Here is a 21,501-nt window from a genome sequence, read left to right on the forward strand (position 1 = left end):
GTGTGCATGTGTGCGTGTGTGAGTGCGTGTGTGTATGTGTTTGTGTATTATATATATATATGTGTGTGTGTGTGTGTGTGTGTGTGTGTGTGTGTGTGTTTGCGTGTGTGTATGTCTGTGAGAAAGAGGGAGGGGAGAGCTTTGCCAATTTGAGCAAAGCACCATCACACAAAACCCTCTTCTAAAATATGGAAGAGGAACAGAACGATCAACCATTTTCAAAACCATCTGTATCCTTTTACAGACACGCGTCGCAAACTTTTGAACTCTGACAAGCTGCCGTGCAGCGAATGTTCCTATTTTGTTTCTTAAAACAACACTCCGGCCCTCGACAACTCATTGAGTCAAAGTGTTGACTGGACGTACAAAGCACACACTCGCGACCTTGCAAACTTGCGCAACAGCAGTGAAATAAATACCGCTCTTTCAGGTATGCACGCAACCAAACATTATATATAGGTCACACACGTCCGAGTGCGGTCGATAGCTTGCATATTTTTCCGAGGGTTAATTTTGGGTATTCCCGAGCCTCTGGTGAGGCAATACCTGAGAATCTACCGGAGGGAAAATATTGCCACCCCATTCCCCCCCCCCCCCCCCCGCCGCAAAAAAAAAATCCTACACACACAAAAACACACATATATACTGGGTTTTTACTTGTATGACCGTTTTACCCCGCCATTCAGGCAGCCATACGCCGCTTTTCGTGTTTCTATAACCCACCAAACTCTGACATGGGTAACCTGATCTTTTCCGTGCGCACTTGGTCTTGTACTTGCGTGTACACACGAAGGGGGATAAGGCACTAGCAGGTCTGCACATAAGTTGACCTGGGAGATTGTAAAATTCTCCACCCTTAACCCACCAGGCGGCCGTGGCCGGAATTTGAACTCACGACCGTCCGATTAGAAGGCCAATGTCGTGTCCACTAGGCCACCGCGCCCGTCTAACCACTCATTGAAATCTCATTTGTTGAAGAGAAAATTCAAATGGAGTAACCGGAGTAAGCAAACAAGGCGCGGACTATCTGAATAACGAACAAATAGCAAACATTTTAATCTTCTCTTATCTCTGAGCGTCTTAGGGGATCTTTTTGACTAAATGTTTTAACATAGAGGGGGAATCGAGACGAGGGTCGTGGTGTATGTGTGTGTGTCTGTCTGTGCGTGTGTGTGTGTAGAGCGATTCAGACCAAACTACTGGACCGATCTTTATGAAATTTGACATGAAAGTTCCTGGGAAGGATATCCCCGGACGTTTTTTTCATTTTTTCGATAAATACTTTTGATGACGTCATATCCGGCTTTTTGTAAAAGTTGAGGCGGCACTGTCACACCCTCATTTTTCAATCAAATTGATTGAAATTTTTGTAAAGCAATCTTTGTCAAAAGGCTTCGGTATTGTATTTCAGCTTGGTGACTTAAAAATTAATTAATGACTTTAAATCTGAAAATTGTAATAATTTTTTTATTTAAATAAAACGATCCAAATTTACGTTCATCTTATTTTACATCATTTCCTGATTCAAAAAACGTATATATATGTTATATTTGGATTAACGACAAGCTCTGAAAATTAAAAATATAAAAACTATGATTAAATCAAAATGTCCGAAATCGATTTAAAAACAATTTCATCTTATTCCTTGTCGGTTCCTGATTCCAAAAACATATAGATATGATATGTTTGGATTAAAAACACGCTCAGAAAGTTCAAACGAAGAGAGGTACAGAAAAGCGTGCTATGCAGCACAGCGAAACCACTACCGCGCTGAACAGGCTCGTCAGTTTCACTCCGTTTTGCACAAGCGGCGGACTACGGTCATTGTGAAAAAATGCAGTGCGTTCAGTTTCATTCTGTGAGTTCCACAGCTTGACTAAATGTAGTAATTTCGCCTTACGCGACTTGTTAATTTTTAATTGGCCAGAGCAAAGCTCTGTTGATGGAATCAAACGCCTTCTCAAATCTATAAAGGCTACATACAGTTTAAGGCCAAAAGTGTAAACATATGATCAAAAGTGGAATAATTCTTCCTGAAACCAGCTTGATATTCCCCCGTAATGTTCTTAAATTCAATCCATTGTTGCAACCTGTTATTAATCACAATACTACAGACCTTGTACTTCCTACTAACATTACACAGTGAAATTCCACGATAATTATTTGGATCATTCACATCGCCTTTCTTAAACAAAGGGATAACAATGGACTCAGTCCAACTTTTTGGAAATACACCCTTGGAAAACAAAAAAATAAACAAGTGTACCAAAAAATCAATCCCTGGGGAAAAGCATTTTTCAAAAGATCTCTTACTGTATTATTCCATCTGGCCCAGCAGACGTTTTGAGGTTTTAACTTTTTCATTGCAATCAACACTTCTTCTTTTGAAATAGGACGATTCAAAACACCATCATCATCTTCATATTCAATTTCTTCAGCGCCAATGACATCTTTTTTCAACAATACTTTGAAATGCTGAAAGCAGGTATTGACCGGTACGTATGTTGTTCTTTATTTGTTTCCAAGTTCTTGTTGATCATTGACAATGTCAATGAGTTTTTGCAACATCACATCATTATGAAATCTTTTCTTTCTTTCTAGCATGTTTTTATATTCTCCCCCAAAAACATCAGGCACAGGACCAACCCAAAGAGGAAACCGTCGGTCTTGGTTCGAAACCGTACAACCTTCATTTTGATTTGACTGCGTGGTCTTTGGCCTATGAAGAAAATTTAGAATTGGTAACTTCAAACCAGACGAAACGCTTTCACTAACAATGAGTTTAGCCGAACGACGATAGAGAGAATTTAATTTTCTTAAGTGGATATCACTGCTGCGCCATCCCAGAGAGTTGAAATATAATTTATGTGACAGAGAGAGAGAGAGAGAGAGAGAGAGAGAGAGAGAGAGAGACAGAGAGACAGAGAGAGACAGAGACAGAGAGACAGAGAGAGAGAGAGAGAGACAGAGACAGAGAGTCAGAGACAGACAGAAAGAGAGAGAGAGAGAGAGAGAGAGAGAGAGAGAGAGAGAGCGAAAGAGAGAGAGAGAGAGCGAAAGAGAGAGAACAAGAACAAGAACAAGAACAAGAACAAGATTTTATTCCTTTAAGGCCTTAGCCCCTTTCGGAAGGGGGCTGGTTACACAAAAGTAAAGCGTGTGTGCAGCAGCAATCCACACACGCGTCGTTTCAAGTGAACAGAAGAAAAGACAATGTATAATCACAAAATACTAATTTAAACTAGTACTTTTACGCAACCAAGCACGCTCACACACACACACTCATAGAAGGATACAACACACAAACTCACACCCAGAGAAAGGGAGAATGTACGTTCTGGCTCACCGATTCCGACAGACCCTAAATATTAACGCAAAATAGGCTTCTGGACTAAACTTTTACTAAAATGAAACATGCGACAAAATCAGAAAAATACTGCATAAATCCATACCAAAAAAAAATACAGTAAAGTAAGGTTGTTTTGAACCAATGCCGGGTCTGTCGGAATCAGTAACCCAGAACGTACATTCTCCCTTTCTCTTATACAACATTCTTAAGCTCAATACGCTCTCTCATTTACAAACTTTACTTCATATGTTCTTTCACTGTTAGAATTATATCTGATACATGCAATGTGACTGTCTAAACGAATAGTTAACTCTTTACAAGTGATTCTATTTTTACTTTTTCTTCCCGTCCTATTTGAATCCCCTTTTTTAAAAACTGCTTTTTCAGATCTTCTATATCGATTGGCTTGTTATATTCAGCTCGTGTTTTTGTTTGAATACTTGCTTTCTTACTTTTGTAGTCATCAAAGTCTGTTTGTATCTGTTTGAATTCTTCGTCAGAAACTTTTGAATCTTCAAGTGCTTTACTGATAGACAGTTTTAGGCTAGACAATTTTGATGATGCAAGAGTGGAAATGGATTCGTGTTTTTCAAGCTTTTTCACAATTTTTTTCATTATAGCTGATGCTATAAATGATAAACCACCAACTGCTGCTGCGACACCACCTAGGATTAGAGAAACTGGAGTCCCTACTCCGGTAGCTAACAGAATTGTTCCCGTTACACCTGCAGCTGATGCAAGGATAGTAGAACCAGTGCTGGCATTAGAAAGGCTGTTGTAAGTTGTTGAGTACTTACGTCTAGCGCGAGAATATTTTTCTAATTCATCTTCTAGTTGTTTTTGTATATTACTAATGTGTGCCAGTCTGAATTGTTGACTTTCTGCTGCACTTTCATCAATATTAGGATAAAGCTTCACACTGCTAGTCATCTTTTTAATGCAAAATATAAAATATTTATCTTAATTCTCACTGGCCAGTGTTTCTGCTAAGCTTTGAAGCTGTTCATTGCTTAACACCTTATCTGTATAGTAGAAAGCAATCAAATCAAGATAAGTAAGATTAATACTTCTTATTTCTGTTAAATTATTTATATCTGCGTTAACAACAACATTTTGGTTTGACGTCTGTTTTTTTATTGTGTTAGAATCCTTTTGAACAGCAATAAATACTCTGACTTCTTCAACATTTAATGGTCTCCAGTTGAGATTTATTCCTCTCATTAGAACAGTGTTTGTGGTTTCTTCCCTTTTCCTGACAACTATATCAAATATCATAGTTGCATTCTGCCCTATTGGAAGCTTGGGTATAAAATCGACAATGGTGTCAGCGTCCTTTTCAACACTTTGTTTTCTGTGAATGAGATAGTTGTTCTTATGGAAAGGTTTAACTGCAACTTCTCCCCTGCTGTTAATCGCAGGAACAAGGCTAACAATTAGTGGTTTAGCATTGATTGACTTACGGAATGTGTCGTCTTTTCCAACAAGAGTGTATGGACTCACAAATTCAAACTTCATTTCCCAGTCAATCTTTTTCATAACAGGACTAAGTACCCATTTTTTATTCTGATGTTTCCACATGTAGAATGTGTCATCGACAATTGGATCAGGTACATTAACATCACGGATTTGACCTAGTTTGAGGAATCTTGGTTTCTTTTCATCGTCGATTTCCTTTCTCTTGTAATGACCAGTGTCTGTAAACTCGAATGCATACACTGCACCAACTTCAGCATTGCTCTCAAAGTCGATAGCGTCTGCTAAATCTTTCAACTCTATAGTTGAACATGCAACAGGATAAATTATTGTAGGTCCACTCGACATTTTAATACTCAATATTTTATGGAACTATTTCCAATGTAATGTTAAACAAACAATCAACTGGTTGTCCACTTTGATTTTTCAGATCAATGTGTAGGAATTCATGACACCCTTCCTCCAAGTCCTTGAACTGAAGTGTCTTAAATGTTGGCACGTGCATTTTACAAAAAGAGGCATCACTCGGTGGAAGAATTCTAAGCAGATCAGAACGCTGATCATTAAACAGATTATAGGATGTGTTAAGCTCTCTCATGTGAACAAACAGTACACTGTTAACATCCATGTCAATGGGACGTGTTCCCTTGTATATATTTGTAATTCCAAGCATATCAAGGAGTTTGGTTGGAAACTCAAATGATCTGTTTCCTTCTCTAGTTTTGGGCATAGTAAGAGTAGCAATGAGACTTGCATGATTTAAACTCGCTGTAATACCTACTGGAGCAAACAATTCTTTCTCTAAAGTGCAGAAGTCATAGTAACCATCTTCTACAGAATGTGTTTTACCATTAATTCTAACCCAGTTGTTAGCCTTTTTTTTACTGATATTATACCAAGTAACCTTGTACATAATTTCATGCAGTGCAACTTTCATTCCTCCATTTTGATTGTTGATAGGGGTTGCAAGTTTAACTGGCACACTAGTCTTCACATTTGTTAGTGTGATAAACATTTTTTATTCAACAACAAAAATGAGTCAGTATAAATTCAACAAAGACGTTAAATACAAAACTGGACCATATTACAATCCAAAGACTATTTCTTTCCATGAGTTGGACTTTGCTGTAACAGAAACAGAATCCATTCGCGTTAAAGTGCCTGACCCATTCCATTCTTACCTAAATCCCCCAATCAAAAATGATAGTGTTCCAAAGATGTGGAACTCTCACCCAATTCAGTTCTATCAGAATCAGTTAAACTTTGCAATATTCTGTGCAACCACAGGATGTGGAGTGTCCTATGCAGACCACATGAATAATTCAAACTTACTGACAAAGTGTGTGTACACATTTCACGTTTACTATCAGTGCAGGAGAATCTTGTCTGAACTTCAGGCACCAATGCCGCATGAAAAGAGCTGGAACCCATTCAACAATAGGATAAACATGAAAGTGTATGAGCGTCTCTGCAATGAATTCAATATAGATTTTAAGACCGACTTTAGGCAAAAGCAAGACAAAAACCATGGCATGGGAACACTATATTTATGGGGTGTCCACAGGAGGTATAATTTTGATTACTGGCCAGGTCATACATCTTTTTCTTCAAATGTGCAGGTACAGTTAGGATCAATAGAACAACAGCACCACAATGCATGGACTACTTTTATATTAGACACCGGCAAAGGTTTCACTGGATCAGGTGTTGAAAGGATCAATGAATCTATCCGAACATATGCGTGGTGCTTGCTAGGCTCGCAGGCACAGACACGATCAAACATAATGAGAACAAGCACAGGGTTTGGTGCACAGAAACAGTTGTTATCAAATTTAGAAGATGTCATAAACTCTGCAGTTGATCTGCCTTCCAGCATCAAAAGGTATCAAGACTCTCTCCGTTATGCAAGATCAAAAGTTGACTTTGCTGTTGGTAACTGCCTTTACATGTTACCTTCTGATCTCCAGCTGCAGATTGGAACAATAACAAATTATAACAATGAAATCATTATTGCTAGTGACACCCAGCCGCTTGGAAAGGGTGAAGAACTGAATTCAGAAATCAGAACGATGCTACAGCCATATCACAATGAACAGAAACAAAGCGTGACAAGTGAAGATCGGGCTGCAGGTGAAGATCATTCTGTCACTAGTGATGATCAAGCTGTTAGTATTAGTGATGATCATGAATCGCAGAAGACTGCTCTAGTAATTGGTGGAGTGGGTGTAGGCTTACTTTTGCTTTATTCTCGTTAGCAGAACACCTGCAATTAAAACTATTAGAGTCCAGAGATGTTCAGCCATGAAACCAACAACTTTACCTGCAAAAGATAACAGCCAGCTAACAATTGAACCAATGATTCCTGGAAGTGCATCCAAAGCTTTTGCTGCTAGTTTCTTTAATAGTTCTGCAATGTGTTTGAGTTGTTTCTTTACCCATCCCGGATCAGATGGAGATGAAGGTGAAGGTGGAGGTGGAGGTGTGACAGTGCCACCTGTGAGTGTTAACACTAATGTGCTTATTGCAAATCCTAACGCAGTTAGTATACTAGCTATTGTGATTCCCTGCTCTCTGAAAAGCGTTCTAATTCTTTCAGCAAGAGTTGTGTCTTCGTAAAGGATTCTTTGAATTGTATTTTTTATTCTGCTGACCTGTGTTCTCAGTTGTTCTCTATTGTTACTTAGAACTTCTAACCTTATGGCTTTCTCCTCCTGCAAATCTTTTAAACGCTTAGAAATTCTGTTTTTTACTTCTTGTTCTAGGTTCAAATCATCAGCATCAGCAAGTTTTTGTTTCTCTTTGTTTATATCTTCATCCAGCTGACCTAGTTTTGACAGATTATTTGCTATTTCACCTCTGATGGTTTGTAGTGATTGATTAAGGGCTTCTATTTCTCTCATAGGTAATAGTTCATGTGGAGTCTTCAGTGAAGTTTCCTCAGAAAAAGAAGTCTCTATCTCTTGTATAAGTTGATCAGCCTCTTCTGCAAGTTTATTAAGATCTTGCAATGGAACAGATTCTATTTGAGCAGCAGTTGGTAGTCCTAGTTCTGCTTGTTGAAGTAAGGAAACAACCTGGGAAGGTGATGACCGTGTGCTAGGCACAATATCTAATTGCCTAAGTCGATTAGCAGTAAGTTTTTGTTTTAGTGAAACTTTTGATAGAAACTTAGCAGGATTAGATTTATATGTTAGTTGGACTTTTTCTCCTTTATCGCTAGTTGTATATAAATGATTTGCTTCCATTTTGAACTGGTTTGGATCTAAAACATCAGGTTCTTCTCCTAAACTTTTGTAGAAATCTCTAACTTTACCTTCCAGAAGTTCATGTCGTGCCACCTCATAATGCAGTGAATGATGGTAGGGAACCAAAGGGATTGCTTCGCTCATGTCGTCCGCTGGCTCAAATAAATCTTCAAATCCACCTTCTGCCATTTGTAACTTATTTTTTATTTTGAAAATAAAAAAAGATGGCACAATCGTTCGGTTCTGTTCTTGATCCTTACAGAAGGCTGAAAGAACCTCTCGGGGTAAAAGGAATAAGGCAAACAGTTATAGTTACAAATAATCCTTCTACTATTGATCAGAATGAAATACTTACTGTTAGGTTTCCTAATCTAGGTAAGAACGATGTTATTGTACCAGGCACTGTAAGACTATCATTCAAATTAGAATTAGAATCTGGCTCAGATGAAAATAGGACTTTGGCTTATAATGTAGGAAGAGCAATTGTGAGGAAGATTACTGTCAAACTGGAAGGGCGGGAAGTGATGTCATTGAATAATGCAGATGTATTTTTAGTTTATGCAGATAATTGGTTAACTGACAATGAAAAGAAAAACAGAGTGTTTCAAGGGATTCAGTCAGACAATGGGATAAAAGTTAGAATAGGAGCAGGAGATAAAGCTGACAATAACAAAAAAGATAACGCTGTCAATGTTGCTTTTGGAAACAAATTTTGTATTCCACTTGACTTTGAACTCATAAATTCACATCCTCCCTTCTATCAAGGAGCATTGCGTGACAGGCTGTCATACGACCTGACTTTCAATAGTTATGATCGTGTTATGCTTTCACAAGACCCGGAAGCAAAGTATAAGGTGTCTGGAATTTCTTTAGAGTTTGATGTTGTAAACCATCCTGAACTGGCTAGACTTATAGAAAATCAGTACAGTTCTAAGCTGCCTATCTATTATGAAAGAGTGTTGAATCACAGTACACTTTCAAAAAGCCAGGCTGATCCAATCTGGAACATTAACTTGAATACACCAGCTAGGTCAATGAAGGGAATACTTATGTTGTTTGAGGAACCAAAAGATTCATATGAAAGGCAAATAGAAAAGTTTTACAATCCACTAATCAATAGAGTATATTGCACAATTGAAGGGCAGCCAAACCAAATATTTGCATCTGGCATGCTGCCATACCAACACTATGATGAAGCAAGAAAGTACTTTACTGGAGGAAGATTGAAAGACCCAACATCTGATCTTGTGGCTAAAGATCTACATTTACACGGTGTTGGCGTAGAAGATTTCTTGACAAATAAATATGCGTTATGGCTGGATCTCAGAACAACTGACGACAACAAACTGCATGGAAGTGGAAGGCGAATTGAAAACGGATCAGAAGGAATCACAATACAAATTGAAAAGGAAGTAGGGAGTAGTAGTAAATCAGTTAAGATCTACGTGTTTGTTGTGTCAGATGCGCAGTTAAACATCTCTGAAAGCAGATTACAGGATATTGTTTATTGAACGTGTTAAAATGAAGTATCTAGATTTTCTTCCAAAAGATCCACACTGTTCTTTGATTTGTGGGGCAACAGGTTGCGGCAAAACAAGATATGTTTTGGATTTATTACAGACTGTTTACATAAATCACTTTGAACACATAGTCATATTCTGTCCAACCATAAAGCATAACAGAACATACAAGGAGAGAAAATTCATATGGTCTGATCAAAATATATTTATTGTAAATCCTTCTGATCGTCTAAATGTTTGCTTGGAGCATTATTTCGATCTTTTTCAGAACACACCAACACTGTTTATTATTGATGACTGTGCAGCAGAACGTGACATTGTTAGAAAGAAAAGTGCACTAGCAAAGCTTGCATTCAGTGGACGACATGCATTAATATCAGTTTGGATATTAACACAAAAATACAATGCAGTTCTGAAAGACTTTAGAGAGCAACTCAAAACAATAACATTGTTCTATTCAAAGGACCGTGACAGTTTTGAAGAGTGTCTTCGAGAAAATGATGTCATTGAAAACAAACAGGAGAGAGAAAGAATAAAGAATAATCTGAAATCTTCTAAGCACTCGAAACTGGTTTTAAAAACTGATCAACCAGTTCAGTATGTATGTTTGTAGAAATCCTTGCTAAGTTCTTGTCAAGTTCTTACTCAAGTTCTTGTCAAGTTCTTACTCAAGTTCTTGTCAAGTTCTTGTCAAGTTCTTACTAAGTTCTTGTCAAGTTCTTACTCAAGTTCTTGTTAAGTTCCTACCTAAGTTCTTACTCAAGTTCCTACCTAAGTTCTTGTTAAGTTCCTACCTAAGTTCTTACTCAAGTTTAATTACTAGATTTTAATTTTATTCTGCATCAAAATAAAATGAACTGTGATGAATTGCTGATGCAGACTGCTACAGATATTGAAATCTGTGACAGTAGGACTATACCTGATAAAAAAGAAAGATTGTATTCACTTGCTGTTTGTGGAAAAACAAAACACTACCTTGGGCAGCAGTTAACTGTGGAAGAAGTACAACATCTTTCCTCAGAAGATATAGAAAAGTATCATGGACGGTATGAATCAGTGCTTGGTTCTAAGATGGTTAGAAGTATTGGACAGACTGTTATAGGTTTGTACACAAAGATTTTTGGACATTTTACACCTCTCGACTCGGAGGAAGACTTAACACATGATCTAACTCATGACCCTGTTGTTTCCAAGTCCCTCGAATCTCTTGCCTGTGGCCTGTATTATCGATTTGGTGCTTTATTAGTACCATTTGTTGCTGGATTAATTACTTTCAAACACATTAATTTTCAGAATAAAAAAGATGACGGATCAGTTGAAGCAGACAGTGGAGCAGACGAAAATACCAGAAGTGAACACAGTGACAAAGAAACCTGGTAGAGTAGAAGCAGGAAAAAAACTAGCCGAATGGAACAGACAAAAAAAGTTAAATCAAAAGGCAAAGCAGAACATTATGTCTGAGGTTGAGCAGACACCAAACATTCCTGAAGTGACTAAGGTCACACAAACTGATCAAGAATTAAAATCTTCATTTCTATCATACAGAAAAGTAGCTGTAGCAGCTGTTGTTGGAGGAGGTGGATACTTGCTTTACAAACTTTGGCAAGGCAAATATAAAGTGTCAGAAAAACCAAAATCAGAAACACCAAAATCAGAAACACCAAAACCAACAAACAAAGCAGTACAAACAATAAAAAAGCCCACAGTAGTACCTGCAGTGGATTCATTTCATATGGAATAATTTTAATATTTTAATTTTGATAACATAAAAATGAGTTCTGAAAAGACAATAGTTAATCTAGTTTATCACGCTGCAGTGATTGGAGGCTTGAGTGTAGGTTACACAATGCTGGGTAAAAGTCTCCTCAGAATGAAACCAGCCGACTTGGGAAAGTTAGACTTCGAAGACGGTGCTAAACTAATTGGTGTTGTGACAGCTTCCTTTGCAACAAAAGACTTCCTGGTGAAGCAAGGAATTATTCCAGAAAATATAAACATGTAAGACAATAAAATGGCTAGCTTGGTTATGATGGTGGGAGGTGCGATTGTAAATGCGCTTGCATTTTCTGGCAGCAACTATTTGTTTTCTAAACTGCAAAATGGTGAAGAGAGGGAAAGGCACAACAAAGCCATGGAACAACTGGCGAAAGCACAGGATGAATACGAGAAGAAACGAATTGCGCAGTTAGACTTTATGAATGATAAACTCAGGCAGCAAGGACATGCAAACAAAACCTTTGCCAATGTTGATGCAGCCATTCAAGAATACTATCTTGTAACTGGAAAGAAAATGAAGACAAGTGCTCCTCCAAAACTGGGTGACTTTTATCAGCCTTCAGAAGAGCAGAAGGTGGGCGAGATTGTTTTCATTGTTATTGGTATGGCTGTTGTTTACTTTATTGCGCGTGCTGTCAAATCTTAATATTCTGTCATTTAAAAAACCATGAGTGATGCTTTGTTATCTAAAATATATTATTCCCCAAAAGGATACTGGAAAGGAAGAACTGCTATTGACAAGCTCAGTGACGCAGCAGGTGTTTCTCAAGATATAGCAAAGAAATGGTTGTCAAAGCAGGCAGTTTGGCAGATCTATTTACCTGCACCAAGAAAAATTACACGACCACACTTTGTTAACATTAAACCGAATGACACTCATCAAATAGACCTGCTGTATTTACCGCATGACACAGTCAGAAGGAAGAAATATAAGTATGCACTGACTGTAGTTGATGTTGCAACAAGATACAAAGATGCTGAACCGTTGACAGAGAAAAGTGCTATAGCTACAGCTGTTGCTCTGCAAGAAATTTACAGACGTGGACCACTAAAGTATCCCAGAATGATTCAGTGCGATGATGGTAAGGAGTTTAAAGGAGCTGTCAACCAGCTTCTGTTAAAACATCATGTTACAGTGAAGAGAGGTATTCCAGGAAACCACAGGTCACAGGCTATTGTTGAGAGCTTTAACAAACAGTTGGCAGAAAAACTGTTTTCATATCAGTACCATCAGGAATTTTTGGACACAGAAAGTAAATTGCGTAACACTGAATGGGTCAAAAGATTACCATCAGTACTTAGAGCAATGAATCTGGAGGTATTTAAAGCTACAGGGTTAAGACCAGTTGATGCAATCAAACAGAAAACAATACCTGTTGCTCCAAAGTCAACAACACCAGTGGCATTACTACCTTTCAATCAGAAAGTCAGATATTTATATGCACCCGGTGAAGCTGAGGGTGACAGCAGGAAGCGTGCAACGGATCCAATCTGGAGTATTGACATTCATGAAATCAAGAGAGTAGTAGAGACAAATCCACCTATATATTACTTGAGAGAACCAGCACCGCAAAGAGCCTTTGTAAAAGAGGAATTACAATTAGTTCCACGTGGTACAAATGTTAAATGATTTTTTTTTTCAGATTTTATAGTGTTAACAAAAATGGAAGCTCTGAGAAAGAATTCTAAGCAACTTCATTTTTTTAATTTATATTTTTATTTTGAGTTATAAAATCAAACTCACAGCGATGGAAGACTCTGTATTAGAATCTTTATCGACAGTATTTGACACCGTTGAATTACAAGTAACGGATCCTCAAAATGTGCAGTCCAGTGTGCAAGACGCCATTGAACAAATTCCAAACAATTTGTTGATTGAACCTCCAGTAAAAGTGCAGATAGTCAGTTTAATAAAATACAAAACAGTCAGTGATGAGGTGCTAGAAGTTCATGTTTCAACCAGACAACTAGCACTTAATTCTATGGCAGAATTGAATGGAAACTGGGCAGATGAAATGATGAAACGGTTTGAGCAAGCTGCAGAGGATGCAAAGATGAAAGGATCCGGATGGTCAGAAGGTGAAATTCTAAAAATAGAATTGAAGCTAAGTAAATTTGCCCCCATCAGAGGTAGAAGTTACATACCTTTACCTCCTACTCTTGTCAAAAAACGTGCTGTGCTGAACATAAAGAATGATGATGACAAATGTTTTATGTGGTGTGTTCTGGCAAGACTGTACAGTGTAAAGAAAAATGCAGAAAGAGTGTCTAACTATCATGCATACAGAAATAAACTAAACTTTACTGGTATTGAATTTCCTGTCAGCATTACAAGCATTGACAAATTTGAACAGCAAAACAAACCCATCACCGTAAATGTTTACACGTGGGATGAGGAAGATGAACTGAAACCAGTCAGAATATCAAAGAACTCACCAACGATTGGTGATTGTGATACTAACCATGTTGACATGTTACTAATGACTGATGGTGTAAAATATCATTACACTTTGATTCGTACAATGAGTAGACTGATGGCGAGCACAAGCAATCACAATAGTAAACAAGACTTTTGTAGGCGATGTCTCTTGCGTATTCCATCAATTCATGCAGCACTTATACACAAGCAACATTGTAAGAGCGTTGATGATGCGGTCGTGAAGTTAACAACACCACCGCCAGACAGCAAAGTGTATTTTAAGAATGTATGCAAACTACAGAAAAGTCCTTATGTTGTTTATGCTGACTTTGAATCTATCATTGTGCCATATGAAGGACCTTTACCAAAAGACCTACCTAAAACAGTAACTCTAAGTAATCATCAAGTCTGTTCATATGCATTTATTGTTGTTAGTTCAGATGGTAAACATTCTAAACCGCAATTGTACAGAGGACCTAATGCAGCAAAGAACTTCTTACAGCAAATGAACCAAGTGCGAAATGACTGCTCCAAACAACTGAATCTTTCAGACATTGTTATGAAACCTGAAGACCAAGAACAGTTTAACTCTACCACACAGTGTTGGATATGCGAACAAAGTCTAACACCAAACACAGACAATCCAATAGTAAGAGATCATGATCATGTAAGTGGGCAGTTCCGAGGAGCAGCACACAGCAAATGTAATCTACAATTAAAGTTTGATCCTAAGACTTGGAAGCTTCCAATCTTCTTCCATAACTTGCGCGGTTATGATTCACATCTGATCATGCAGGCAGTAACTGATGAATACAAAGCAAGATGCATTGCGCAGTCTTCAGAAAAGTACATGGCCTTTACTCTGAATAGTTTACACTTCTACGATTCTGCTCAACATCTGATGGGAACACTTGAGTCTTTATCTTCATCACTAACTGCTTTCCCAATCACATGTAAGTACTTTGACAGTGACTTAGTTAGAAAGGGAGTCTATCCATATGAATACATGGATTCGTGGGAGAGGTTTGATGAAGATGAGTTACCACCAAAGGATGCTTACTTCTCACGGCTGAAGGGTAAAGGTATAAGTGACGAAGACTATGAACACGCTAAGACTGCATGGAATAAATTAGGATGTAATACAATGGGTGATTATCATGATCAATATTTGTTGGCTGATGTTTGTTTACTTGCAGATATATTTGAGAATTACAGAAGAACATGTATGAAGCACTACAATCTAGATCCTTCACATTACATATCTGCACCAGGCATGAGCTGGGATGCATTTCTTAGATTTACAGGAGTAAAGATTGACTTGCTATCAGATCTACCTACACTTCAGATGATTGAAAATGGACTACGTGGAGGAATCAGTATGGCTTCACACAATTACTGCAAAGCCAACAACAAATACTTGGACGACTTTGATCCTATGAAACCTTCTAATTACATCATGTATCTAGATGCAAACAATTTGTATGGTTGGGCAATGTGTCAGACGCTTCCACTTCGGAACTTTAAGATCTATTCAGGACCATTTTCACAATGTGTTGTGCTGACAATATTAAAAGCAGGCCCAGACAGTCGAAAGGGATGGATACTAGAAGTTGACTTAGACTATCCACTATCACTTCATGATCTACATAATGATTATCCTTTAGCGGCTGAGAGGTTAAAAGTAAACCCAAGAGAACCTCCAAAGCTGGTGCCCAATCTGTTTCACAAAAAGAAGTATGTGTGTCACTACAGACTGTTACAGTTTTACATTAGACATGGATTAATTTTGAAGGCTGTTCATCGTATAATTTTATTTGATCAAGAACAGTTTATGAAACCTTACATCATGAAAAACACAGAACTGAGAACCAAAGCCGCTGATGCATCAGAGAAAGACTTTTTTAAACTGATGAACAACAGTTGCTTTGGTAAGACAATGGAAAACCCACACAAGAGAAAGGATGTTAGACTTGTTACAAGAGAAAATGAGGCCATCAAGCTGACATCCAAACCACAGTATCAAAACTTTAAATACTTTCATGAACAGCTGTATGGTATCTTAATGAAAAAACTTGTAGTCAAGCTTGACAAACCAGTATTCATAGGCTTTACTGTGCTAGAGTTGTCAAAACTGTTGATGCTTGAGTTTTTGTATGATTATTTGAAGCCAAGATATCCCAAATCGAGAGTACTTTACACAGACACAGATTCATTCTTACTTGACATTCCAGCGGATGACATTTACAAAGATCTAGAAGCTGAAAGTCCTGCAGTAAAAGGAAAAGATTCTTTTTATGACACTTGCGACTACCCTAAAGAATCACCATTGCACTCAAATGTTAACAAGAAGGTTATTGGAAAGATGAAAGATGAAATGAATGGGAAGATAATTAAGGAGTATGTTGGATTGCGTGCAAAGATGTACAGTGTTGCAAGTGAGAAAGGGGTGGTTAAAAAAGCAAAGGGTGTAAGCAAACAGGTTGTAAAGTCGAGCATATCGCATGATAACTACAAGGAAGCACTGTTTCAGAAGCGAGTGTTTCACCATGACAACCCTAAGATCAGTTCCGCGCTTCATCAGATCAACACAACTATTGTAAACAAGAAATCTTTAGATGCTAATGACACAAAGCGCGTTTATTCATCACCAGAATATTCTTATGCAATTGGGCACTGGAGAACAAACGCGGCTCCAAATAGTCTGAGTGTGTAATAAGAATTTTTGTCAATCGGGAAAACCCGCTATGACAGCTTTGTTTTGACTGCAGCGGGGAAAAGGACGTTGCTTGTGAAAGGGGAGTGTTTGTGAAAGGGGAGAAGGCTTTGTTGAGTTTCAAAGCAGCCACCAAGTACACTTATCAAAAGCTTGAATCAAATACCCAAGTCAATTGAATAAGTTAACACTCGGCGGCCGCCCGAAGGCAGCCTAAAAAGTTTATAGTAGGGCGTTGAAGCAGGGTGAAGCAAAAACAATAACACAGCTGAAGCAGGGTGTTGAAGCAGGATGATTAAGAAGACAGCCAAAGCAGGGCAGGCGCAGCAAACCGTACATGCATGATCGTTACTATATTTAGAATCACGTCATTACTATTTTTGAAACCGTACATGCATGATCGTTACTATATTTAAACACTTGTCTAACAGTGCAGGTGCAGTGTGATACTTCTGTTGTTGCGCACAAACAAGCACTGTAAGTCTAAGACTGGGACTGTTGGAGCTCTGATGTGACAGGAATATGCGGCGTTTCTGACCAGTACTCTCTGTACTCTTCGATCTGGAGCATCTCTTCGATTTGGTTTGCCCATGATAAAACTGATTGGCAAACCAACAGTGGTAAATCGCGGAAATGCATAAAGCGATCTAGCAACGGCGCGTAGTCTACGCGCATGAACATCGGAATAGCCAGTTTTTGCTTTCAACCAGTCAGCCCACGTTTCTTTCATTCTCCCTTCTTTTCTTTGCTTCTCCTGCCATTGTTTGCACATAATCAAAAACTGTCCAAACTGAATGTAAATTAAGATTTGTTGTGCGTCCTGTCTTTTGAGATTTCTCATCCCTTTTTGCAGTCTTTCCACAATATCTTTTTCATTTTCTGCATTTGTGAAAGCTTCTGTGGATATAGCATGGCTAACATCTGCTTGGTTTGAAACGAGATAGTGATGTAAATCACTTGGCGTTGTTGGTTCTACTCTCTTTTTCTTTCCGTCTTTTTCTTTGAACAAATCTTCTATCTTCCTTTTTGGTTTTTTGGGCAGTCTCATTAATCCTTCTGTTTTAGCCTTAACTGCTATTAAGGCCATCTGCTCAAAATATTTTCTATTCTCTTCTAGTACATGCTGTTCTTCTTCTGTCCAAAATTCTGATGGTGTTGGCGCTGGTAGTGGGACATTACAAGCTTGTTCCATGTCAGGTAGAATTAAAGTTGTTGACCGCCTAGAATAATCTAACAATTCTTGATGAACATTTTGCGATTCAAGAAGCTCTTTCTCTAATTCTGCGACATTCACCTTGTTAAATTAAGCACTTTTTTCACTGAAACACATACACGTCTTCACAGAACAGCACCTCAATACGAAATGGCGAGACAGGTCTGCCTGGTTGCTAACAACACAAACTAGATCGGGTTGTTATCAACACACAGTGGTGGGCGGAAGTGACGTGAATGGTTACTATCACATGATTTAATCTTGTCTTGCCATTGGAGGAATATAGAAGACAGGCTTGCAGGCCTGGCTTGGATCAAAACACACGCTGGCTGTTTGTTTTTACCAGATCAATACGGTAGTTATGGCTTGCCGACGACGGGCAGATTGGATCAAAACACACGCTGGCTGTTTGGAGTGGCCCAACTAGTTAATATTTCAATGGAAACTAAATTTAGCGTTGTATAAGAGAAACGGGGAATGTACGTTCTGGGTTACTGATTCCGACAGACCCGGCATTGGTTCAAAACAACCTTACTTTACTGTATTTTTTTGTATGGATTTATGCAGTATTTTTCTGATTTTGTCGCATGTTTCATTTTAGTAAAAGTTTAGTCCAGAAGCCTATTTTGCGTTAATATTTAGGGTCTGTCGGAATCGGTGAGCCAGAACGTACATTCTCCCTTTCTCTCACCCACACACACACACGCACACACTCACACACACACCCATACACACACACACACACACACACACCATCACAACCACAACCATAAAATTCATGTGACAAGAAGTTCCTTTTGGGTGTCAAAAACCGAAGGCATGTTTTTTAATTTCATAGGGACAAAAATCACATATTATTTAAGAACACTTGGGGTTTAACAAATTTAAAACTAGCACCCCTATTACACAATAACAACAATATGTTTTCCATATAAGGTACACATAATATTTCACAGAACGTATACATAATCCTTCGGTACAAATTTATGAAAAAGCGCAGCCAGCTATAACAAACAAGGGAGGTGGATGGGGCAGAGGCGGTAAGAGCAAGTGAAGAGCGCTGCTGCGACGCGGGCGCAGGTAAAAAGCCAAGTGAGCGGCCCACTGCTGGTCAGTCAAACATACCTGACATCAGCTCACAATTTAAGACACAAGTCAAATGCACCATAAAAGCATGCAGACCGAGGGGTTGTGACTGGTGGTACCCACCAGTCACAGGCACAGTAAAAAGAGAGTTTAAATTATATTTATACTAAATAACACGCTTAAACAGCATTTTCTAAACATTTAAATGAAAAATACAAGAACTTAGCTACATTGCAAAGTATAGTTTCATTTTTCACAGACAACAACAGTGCAAGTTTGAAGTTCGAAGGACATCTACAAAATTTTGCTGGAATAAATTGACGTCTTAGATTTTCCAGTGCAGGGCAGCATAAAACAAAATGCAATTCATCTTCAGTACTAGATTGACACAAACGACAGACCAAATTATTTTCACTTACAGCTTTATACCTTTCTGTATGTAAAGCAAGTCTGGAAATACCCAATCTAAATTTAACCAAAACATTTAAAATGTGTCTGTTTACTGGAATTGACAAGTATGTTTCTACAAGATTTGTTGTCTTAAAGGTACGGTACAATGCAAACCGGTCGCTAGTCTGAATATGATTATCCCACTCTTGCCACCGGCAGTCAATAATGCGTTGCTTAAAACATGCCAAAAACGAATTAATACAGGCTACATACTGAAAACCATATCGACACAGGCACAACCGTACCTGTGATGCCCAAGTAGATTTACCTCTGCTATCTAGAGAAAACAACATCTTATATGCTTTACGAGGTAATCTACTGTCATCCATTCTTGTCAGTTTCAGCCAGTATCTTATGCAACGTACATATGAATTTAAGTAAATGGGATAACGTCCAAATTCACCATATACAAGATCATTAGGAGTACGCCTGTCAACACCTAAAAAACGTTTTAAAGCAAACAAATGCACCTTTTCTACTGTTGCTGCCTGCATCAGACCCCGCGAAAGAGAGAGAGAGAGAGAGAGAGAGAGAGAGAGAGAGAGAGAGAGAGAGAGAGAGAGAGAGAGAGAGAGAGAGAGCGAGAGAGAGAGTGACAATGACAATGACAATGACAATTCTTTATTTTACGAGGGTAACGAGTCACGAATTTTTGGCATGACACCCTGAATTAATATGAATATTTTTAAAGTTCTTTTGGAAACGTTACGTAACTTTACCTGTATTGCCAATGTATTCACACAAAGTTATGGTGATCTTTATTCACCTATTGGTCATGTTTTCGGGAAGTTTGAAACGTTTTCATTGAGACATTTAGGATATATTGAACTTTCAGTGGAGGACCCCATAAAAAATGACTGCAAAACGTGCTCTTTTGGGCCTTTTAAACTGTTTACCCCTACCTCATTTGAAAACAGATTGTATCAAGACTAATCAAGTTAGATTCACAAATGAAACTGTTTTTGAATGGAAATCGAATGGCATTTCCATCGATATGCAGAACTGTTTCTTATCAGCAAATCCTGAATTTTTACAGATTTTAAAATACGGGACTAGGGTTTTTGTCAGGTCGATTTTGGGGGTACCCTGACTTCGGCGGCGGTCACGTGATACCTAATACAGAAATGTTTAATCCGAAAAGTGTGCAAGGTGGCCAAGTGAAAGGCCTTTAATGGCATATAAAGTTTGAATAAAATGACACGTGAATGAATGTTTTAGTTGGGGTACGAAATTGGGTGCAATATTTTTTTTGCTCAGTTTATATAGAAAGGGTGCGGGGTACCCACTATGTGCAATGCATTTGTCCCTGTAAATGTGTGCGCAAGAACACATGCAAACCTGCCGTTTCAATTCCTGTCCTGTCCCTAAATGTTCGTGATTTGTTCATAATCTCAAATCACCCTTTCAAAGTCTGATTTGTTTTAAGCACGCACGCACGCACACACACACACACACATACACACACACATACACACACACACACACACACACACCCACACACATACACTAATACACACACATACATACACACACACACAAACACACACACACATACATACTCACACACACACACAAACACAAACACACACACACAAACACACACACTCACACACACACATACACCACCACCCTCGTTTTGATTCCTGGTCTTACATTTAGTCAAAACTTGAGCCAATGGAACAAAACTACATTATTTGGGGGAAGCGGGATAATCAAGAAATCATAAAACACAATGCCTACTTCACCTTCGTAAATCTTGTTTACACTTAAAAAGATTTGCTTTATCGGGCATAACTTTGAATGACTGCTTCATTGCGAATGTTGAAGGTAACAAGATGAAATGCAATTCCATAGTCTAGGTCGAGCCAAAGACACCTTCGCCGTTAACAGATGATTGGTAAAGTAGGTTCTCCAGTGGATTCACATCAAACATTTGCTGCAGTGGGATTTGTTTAAAACATTAGTACTTATTTACCCCTCGGAGACACTTAGTGCGTCTACACAAATAAAGCCAAGAAAACAGGCACTCATCTCAGGACCTTGTGCAATTTGTATACTTGCGCAATTCCAGAAAAGAAAGAGGTCTGCTACGTTCAAGTAGGTACACACAGCAGCACATCAGAACAGAATATCGAAAAAATATTGTGAAATCGTTATGCAGGCAATGAAAAGTTACCCAACAATTCTTGTGCTGTCTCCAGGTAACGAACCACAACTAAGGATCCTTAAACACGATACCATCTTCTTGCCGTACCCG

At 38.4% G+C, this 21,501-nt stretch overlaps 1 long non-coding RNA gene across 1 annotated transcript in view; it reads right to left on the minus strand.

The window, feature by feature from the left end:
- LOC138948192 (uncharacterized) overlaps positions 1-21,501 on the minus strand; it is a 74,594-nt gene that overhangs the window by 22,756 nt on the left and 30,337 nt on the right. The gene's annotated exons all lie outside the window — the stretch shown is intronic.

This window comes from Littorina saxatilis, linkage group LG15 (genome assembly GCF_037325665.1).
Source record: "Littorina saxatilis isolate snail1 linkage group LG15, US_GU_Lsax_2.0, whole genome shotgun sequence".
Taxonomy (NCBI): Eukaryota; Metazoa; Mollusca; class Gastropoda; order Littorinimorpha; family Littorinidae; genus Littorina; species Littorina saxatilis.